Below are 7,946 nucleotides of genomic sequence, written 5' to 3'. Positions count from 1 at the left end.
TCATAAGGTCTCTGTTCTTATGACCTAATCACCTCCCAAAGGCCCCACTCACCTTCTGACACTATTTCATTGGGCATTAGGATTCCAACATGTGAATTTGGGGGACACAAACATTCAGACCATAGCACAAATCCAGCACAAATCTAGCATGGAATAAAAGAGCCTATTGAGGTCCTAGTCAGGGCTGATGAGAATTCTCATTAACGAGCTCATCTTTATCATATCTCTTTGTTAGTTTTTCATCATAGTTCTTAATTTAACTTTTACATAGCTCCATGATTACAGCATTGCCTCAGCATTCATAGGAGATACATCCTGAAGGCCCTGCAGAATCTAGGGCACACTGTCCTGGGCCAAGTGGGAAGGAGAGGACTGATGTCTCAATTTTTTCTTCACTGTCTATATTTTTTCTCCCTTCCTCCCACTAAGGAAACACTGTGCTGAACTTGATGGGTTGGGCTGGATTAACCTAGACTGGAGAGACAGACTGGAATTTGGCAAATCTGAAAGTTTCCAACTTCCAAACTAATTTCCACATCTTATTTGCTCAACAAGTATTTATCGAGGAGCTGCTATATGTAGGGCATTCCATTCCGCTCAGTTATTTATGTCAGAAATTAGCAACCAGTTGTGATTCTGACTGCACATTGGCTGCTGCCAGAATTCTAGACATAAGTGCAGAGTAGGACCAATGATAATAATGACGCTATAACTTTACATTTATGTAGCTCTTAACAGTGTTTTCACAGAATTATATTTGGTACCTTCCCACTCCCCCAGGGAAACCCTTCTCTCATCCTCATTTACCCTTCTTCCCCCTTCGGCTCTACAGTCAAACTGGGGCTTTATGACTTTAATTACGCTCAGGTGGTCTGCCAACCTCTTTATAGTCATTTACTCCAAGGTGTAAATGAGGTTTAACCCTCTTGAAGATACTTGTATTTTTAAAAAGAAGTTATGAGAGCAGGAAGACAGCTCTGTTGGGTGGGTTTTGGGGGTGGAGTGGAGGGATTAAGCTAAAAAGACAAGGAGAGCCAGGCCTGGCTCAGCGGTTTAGCATCGACCTAGGATCCAGGAGATCGAGGTTAAATCCTGGTCAGGGCACGCCCAGGTTTCGGGCTCGATCCCCAGGAGGGGGCGTGCAGGAGGCAGCCGATCAGTGATTCTGTCTCATCGTTGATGTTTCTCTCTCTCTCTCCCTCTCCCTTCCTCTCTCTGAAATCAATAAAAAAAAATTTTTTTTTTAAAGAGAAAAAAGAAAAAACTCGTGGACATGGACAAAGTGTGGTGATTGCGGGGGTGGGGGTGGAGGTAGAAGAGGATATGGGGGATAAATGGTGATGGGAACAAATAAAATAATAAAATAAAATAGGAAAAAAATAAAATAAAAAGAAGTTTAACAGGCAACTGAGTATGTTTCCCCCTTCAGATAGTAACATCCTCAGACACATCCTTTTTGCCCTTGTTCTGAAGCACCTAAAGCTTTACGAACATTCATAAAAGAGAACAACATAGGAAATCAGTGAAGCAGCCCAATTTCTCTTATTATCATCCCCCACAGACTCTCTCTCTCTCTCTCGCTCTCTCGCTCTCTCGCTGTCTCGCTCCTCGCTCCTCTCTCCTCTTTCTCAGTTCTGGGTATGACTATACTATTAATGTCACATGACAACCCTGTGTATCCGACACCTGCTGGCCTCACCATGCTGAGCCCATACCTAATCTGTTCCTACTCCAAACCTTAAGTCTTGGTTCCATCTTCTATTTATAATCTTATAAGCATCTTTAAATTTACCTCTTTAGATTTTGTTTCTCTGCTCTTGGAGGTGGTTTAGTAAAATAAGTGGAGCGTAGGTGCTAGAGGCAGATGCTACTTACTCAGCATGTGAGTTCTTTGTCATCTCTAAGCCTCTGTTTCCTATATGTAATGGGCATATTAGGAGAATTAAATATGATATATAAATAGGATCGGGGACATTTTGTTAAGAGTTCAATACATGTCATTACTATCATTAATGTTATTTTTTACCTCCATTCCTGTCAACAACTTCGATTTGGATTCCCGCTGCTGGTTCTGCCTTGGAGGATCTAATTCTTGGGTGTTACGTGCTAGTCAGAACGAGTTTCCTGGACCTGACCTTTTCAGCTGCAGTTGACACACAAAGTAGATAGTGATAGAAACCATGTTTTCTGAACAAAGACAGGACATCGCTTTAAAGATACTGCATATTTGTGGGCATAAAAAAGGCAAGATTTGAAACCAGGTCTGTTACAGGCCATCAGAGACTTACAGTTTCCATACCTATCCTTACAGTGTGAATTTTATACTCCGGAGGAAGATGAATTTGTGCTGAGCATAAGACCTCACTGATAACACATTGTGTTGAGAAAGCAAGGTCGATTACGCAGGGAAAAGTCTGCATTTCAGGGAGGTATTTTTCTTCCCCCAAAGAGAAAGCGGAGCCTTTGAAGTCAGATCTGGGGTTACATCCAAACTCCACCACTTAAAATCCACGGACAAAAAGACTCCAAAGCCCCTATTATTAATCTGTTACTAATAAGGAAGCTGAGGATCAGAAAAATAATTTTACTAAGGTTAATGATACCTGCCTCGTACACATATGATGAAGAATAGAAATTATGTATAAAAGGTTGGCATACTGTTTGGTCTAAATAAATACATTTCCTGGAAATCTAGAACCAGGTTCCTGTTCAGGATGAAAAGGAACTGAAATTATGCCCACCTTCCATATGACCAGGCTCTCTATTTAAAAACAAACAAAAACTTTATCTAGCTAGTATAAAACATGGAAATAAAAATTTTCCATATTTACATTTTTAACCCTAATTTGTCTAATACGTATATCCAGATAGACAGGTTAGATATAAATTAAGTACTTTTTTCATCGTTGATTTCTAAAAAGGAAGTATTCAAAGGATCCTTAATGTATTTTGCAGTATAGAAATGTCTTTTGTTATTATGTAAGGAAAACATAGGGTAATCTGAGGCTTTCTCATTTTAAAAAAAGCCATAAAAATGATCACAACATTTTATGGAGAAATACGGAGACACTTAGTGAAACCTGACAAAAAAGAGACTCCATATTTCAATATATTTCATGCCTAATTTCCAAGTAGAAACATTTCTTTTATCTAAATAAATCTTGAACATTTCAGATAAGTTGAAAAATTGTATGCTGAGTGTTTTTTGTTTTTTATTTCTAATGAATCAGTGATTTTGACCTTCGTTCCATATGCCCCTTTAATTTATGGTGAATAAAGTAATACGGATTTTTCAAAAATTAATACTCAAGCCACCAAGTTTCCAAATTATGATATTTCCATTGGCAAATGAAATAACATGCTGTCCGTGCAGTTAGTGATTTGAGGCAATTTGAACATCATGATAAAAGGAGGGGGATTACAAGCAGTGTTATAATTAAAGGTCTGTTGATTCTTCAGTTTAAATGCCATTGTTGAAAGATTTTTCACTCAGATGTCAAAGTCTGTGGCCAGCCAAAACTTGGCATGCTAGAACTCAGCCCAGGGAAACATTGTGTTCTACAGATTTAAAAACCAAAATCTGTCAAGAACAGAAACGTTGGGCTTGGGCTGATTTCTCGTGAATCAGAACCAGAGCATCGCCAAATACCACCTCCTCTTTACAAACGGAAGTAGTGCAGGTGGATGGTAATGGGAAATGTTTGTTCAGATGGAAATCGAAGGGAAATTATCGTTAGATGTCATCATACAGACCACTGGGTTAATGTTTTATGTAATTAAAGCATGTTTCTTTGATAAGCCTGAAACATTTTGGAAGTTTCTAGTTGATCTTTCGTGGGTGATTAAATGGGGAGCAATATTGACCTATCTTCCAAGATTTGTGTATTGAGGTTCAGTTTCTCCACATCATGTCCCTTGTTACAGGAAAAACTTGAAGCAAAACTTTATTTGCTTAACTCACCACCTAGAAATATATTTCCACATACCACGCTTCCCTCTCTTTAATTTGAAGATTACCAGTGGCCTTTGAGCTGCATCTAGCTAGCCCATAGAAGTTTGTTGTTTTTTTATCCAAAGAGTATTTTGAAATAATTTGAGAGTTTGAGCCAACCTTTAAAGATCAAGAGATCTCACACACACACACACACAAAAAAATCCAGATTTTTTCAGCTTCTCTTGAAAATGTGAAGATCTGGCAGTATTAGACCTACATTTTTACATGGCACCAATTTCTGGAACTGAGTAGTGGCTGTTCTCTTCAGACAAGCCATTTCCTCTCCAGTTTGCAAAGCCTCTATCACCCCAGATTTCATGCCATACCCACTTCACTCATTCACTCTACCAGCCTGGCTCCTACAGCCATTCGAATTTTCTTTAATGTCTTGTGGTAGATCTTTCCTTGCTGTTTTTGCTTGTGGTATTAAGTTTTAAAGCTTCCAAAAATTTCTTCCCAATAAATAACAGCATAGCAAAGGCTGTGCATACTTGGTGCTTAACAGAGCATTATTGAAAATGAGAAAAATTGAAATGTAACCAAAATGTCCAAAAATAGGGGATTGCTTAAATGTATGTTGATATATCCATGCAATGAAATACTATGTAGGGGGTTAAAAATATATATCTTGAAAGAATGCAGGTTAGAAAACAGTGTATACAGCAAGATTCCTATTTTGTAGGAGAAAAAAATATATGTACATACAGTGAAATGCTCAAATGATGTCTCAGGCCAATATTAGAAAAATATGTACATATGTAAATATATATATATGTTATTAAATAAGCCCCAAGTGTAGCTTTTATAGCTCCCCTTCCGTATAGCTTCCTTACCTTCGTTTAACCCAACAGTTGGAACATACCCTGAAGCTATTTTTTAATTCTCTATCTAAAGCTGACTATTCTTCTTCGTTTATTCTTTAGAGGATACAGTCAAGAGTAAGACTTCCATAGGTGTTTTAAATACTCGAAAAGCATTCTTGCTTGCCCGCATGATAGACTACCACCATGGCAAAGCAAGAGAGCCAGCTTCTGCGATGGCCTGGAGTTGGCTTCTTCTAAGGCACCTTTTGCTGATACTAAAAAATATTCAAAAAACTTAAAAGCATCTTTAAAACAGAAGAATTACACATAAATATGCAACTTAATAATATGAACTCAGAAACTCTTAAGGGCTGGAGTTGAAACTCATCATCACAAGGCATCAACTGCTTGCCAACCTGGGAAGCAAAGCTCACAGGTAAAAGCCTGCGAAGCACTTATGGAAATTCTTCTGATCCCAGCACTTAGCACAATGCCCAGCAGATAGGAAGGTCCCCAGAAGTATTCATTGAATAACATATGACTAAATTTGCACTTCCATTAAGGAACAGTTGACCTGCGTGTGAAACAGTCATCTTTAAACAAAACTCGAACAAATAAAATTCAGATTTCACTCAGCAAACTTCCAGATAAAGTTTGAGTGCTTCAGAGCGACTAAGGCCATGGGGGGAGTGATGGGGGTGGCCGAGTGCACGGGTGAGTTTGGGGCAAGAGTAGAAAGGAGCGAGAGGCAGTTCTTCAGAGATGAGTATAGTGATGAAGGCTCTGGCTCTTAAACGTGCCTCTTCCTCCGGCAGCACTAGCTCCACTGCTCCTGATTTGACCGTTGGCAGCCTCTCTCCGCTTCCCTAGAGCATTCTTCGCCTTTGGGCTCCGCAGCCCCTGCTCTCAGGACATCCGAATGACCTTGTCCTGCCTCCTCAGCTACTGTCCCTTCATCCGCCCACGGGACGTGTTTGCTTTTCCCCTCCCGCCACTGCGGTCTCGCCGACCGTGGGCAATCACAGGACCCGCAGCCGCAGCCGCACATCGGCGTCGCCTCCCTGACGCTGTGAGCATCTCGCCCTGGCCTGCAGGCTGCGGGGCTACAGGCAGTCGCGGGTCGCCAGCCGCCGACCGACGTTTCCGCCTGGATGTGCCACCCACAGCGTCTCAAACGCTGCCGTTACCCTTGGAGGGCTCTAGAGCCTAATCAAACCAACCCCAAATATATTCTGTGCTTTCCTACCCCTAGGCTTTTATTCTGTGCCTAAAACCTCTCTCTTCAAATTCTGTTGGAACATTTCTCATGTTCCAAAGCCCATCGCAGCCACTACTTTCTTCAAGTAACTTTTTGCAGTGTCCGTCGCCAAACGCTGTTCCTCGGGCTGCTGCGCTGACAGGCTTTCTTACAGCCCCCTGTGGCATTCACTTTATTTGGCACTGTATTTTAGTTACGTGGTGTTTATTTCCTCCCATGTTCTAAACATTAGATTTATGGTTTCTTACCTTTGTAGTTATTTTCTAGAGCTTAGGTCCTAGCAAAGTCCTTTGTTCATAGCAGGTGCTCATTAAATATATATTGAATTAAATTGGGTTAATATATTGATGGTTGTACATGTGTTATGATTTGAAAGGCCTAGAAAGTTCACCTAACCAGTGTGTCTCCCCTGCTTTCCTGACCATAAGATCTAGCTTTGGGGACTTTCTCTTTTACAAATGGGGGTTCCCCACAAAATTGTGTCTTTTTTGTTCCCTAGCAAGTAAACTGTTGACTGGTTAATAGTTGATTTCCCCCACCTTCTAAGATTCATTCACTATCACCTAAGAGGAATAAAGTCTTAAAAGTATAGGCCAGAGGTCAAGTATGTTCCCACAGGGTAACAAATAGGAAAAGTTCCATGAGAGAGGTCGGATAATAGAAAGTCACTTGGGCTGTGCCACCGACGAGTTATATGCCTGACTTTTCTCACCTGTAAAACTGGATGGCAATAATAATTGCTACCTTATAGAGATGTTATGAGAACTGAGTAACTAGTACTAAATACTAATTAATAAATAATAAAGTGCTTAAAGTAACATCTGACACACTGTAAGTGCTAAGTGTCAGCTATTAAGTATTTATATGTGGCAAACACATATGTAATATGCAGATTAAGTATATATGTGTATACTTAATAGATAATACATATATATATTTAACAATTATTATAATTGTTATAATTGTTATTTCACTTTGTGAACCTGATGGCAGATTCTAAAGAAACTCCTGGATAGCCAAAGGCCTTAAGTGTCTGGGGATGGAGCAGGTAAAAGAAAAGAGAACCTCCAGAGAACAAACTGATAGTGGCCAGTGGAGAGGGAGATGGGGACATGAGTAGAAAAGTTGAAGGGGAGTAAGAGATACAAACTCCCAGTCATGGGATGTAATGTACAGCATAGGGAATAGAGTCAATAATATCATAATAACTGGGCACTGTGACAGGTGGTTGCTAGCCTTGTCGTGATCACATCATAAGGTACATAAATGTCAAATCACTATGTCGTGCACCTGAAACTAACATAATATTGTATGTCAACTATACTTTAATAAAAAGAAAAAGATGAAAAAGGAAAGAGAACAGGCTTTGCAGGACAGACAGGGGTTTGACACCAGCCCTGCCCCCTCTTAACTGCGCGTCGCGGGAGTTACTCGGCCCCTCTGAGCCTCAGCTCCTTCGTCTGTAAAACCAGCCGGCCTTGCCTGGTACACTTGCCTTGAGGGTTAGGGCGCTTTTGTTCTCCCTGACCATTTCGAGGTGGAATCTCCTTCTTTTAGTGATTCCTATTATTTTTCTGAACTTCACTTTTGTTTTCTTGACAAATTAAATGTCAGACTTTTTGTTTTGAACCAAACTTAGAAGAAACAGGTGGCACTGCTTCAGAAAAAAGGAAAATGGTGGCAGTATCAGCGAATAATTTCAAATTATTAATAATTTAATTCAGTGGTGAAATGTTAAACTATGGATCAATTAATATGCACCAAGTCTAATAGAGAGCAAATACCAAACTGGTTAAACCCTTAATCTAGAACAAACTTACCGGTCAGGCCCAGGTTTTCTTTTTTTTAATGAAATACGTTCTACCTATGGAAATAATTTAACAGTACTCAT

Source organism: Miniopterus natalensis, chromosome 6, assembly GCF_054644295.1.
Source record: "Miniopterus natalensis isolate mMinNat1 chromosome 6, mMinNat1.hap1, whole genome shotgun sequence".
NCBI lineage: Eukaryota > Metazoa > Chordata > Mammalia > Chiroptera > Miniopteridae > Miniopterus > Miniopterus natalensis.
The sequence above is the reverse complement of the archived record's forward strand: the minus strand, read 5'-3'. Positions refer to the sequence as shown.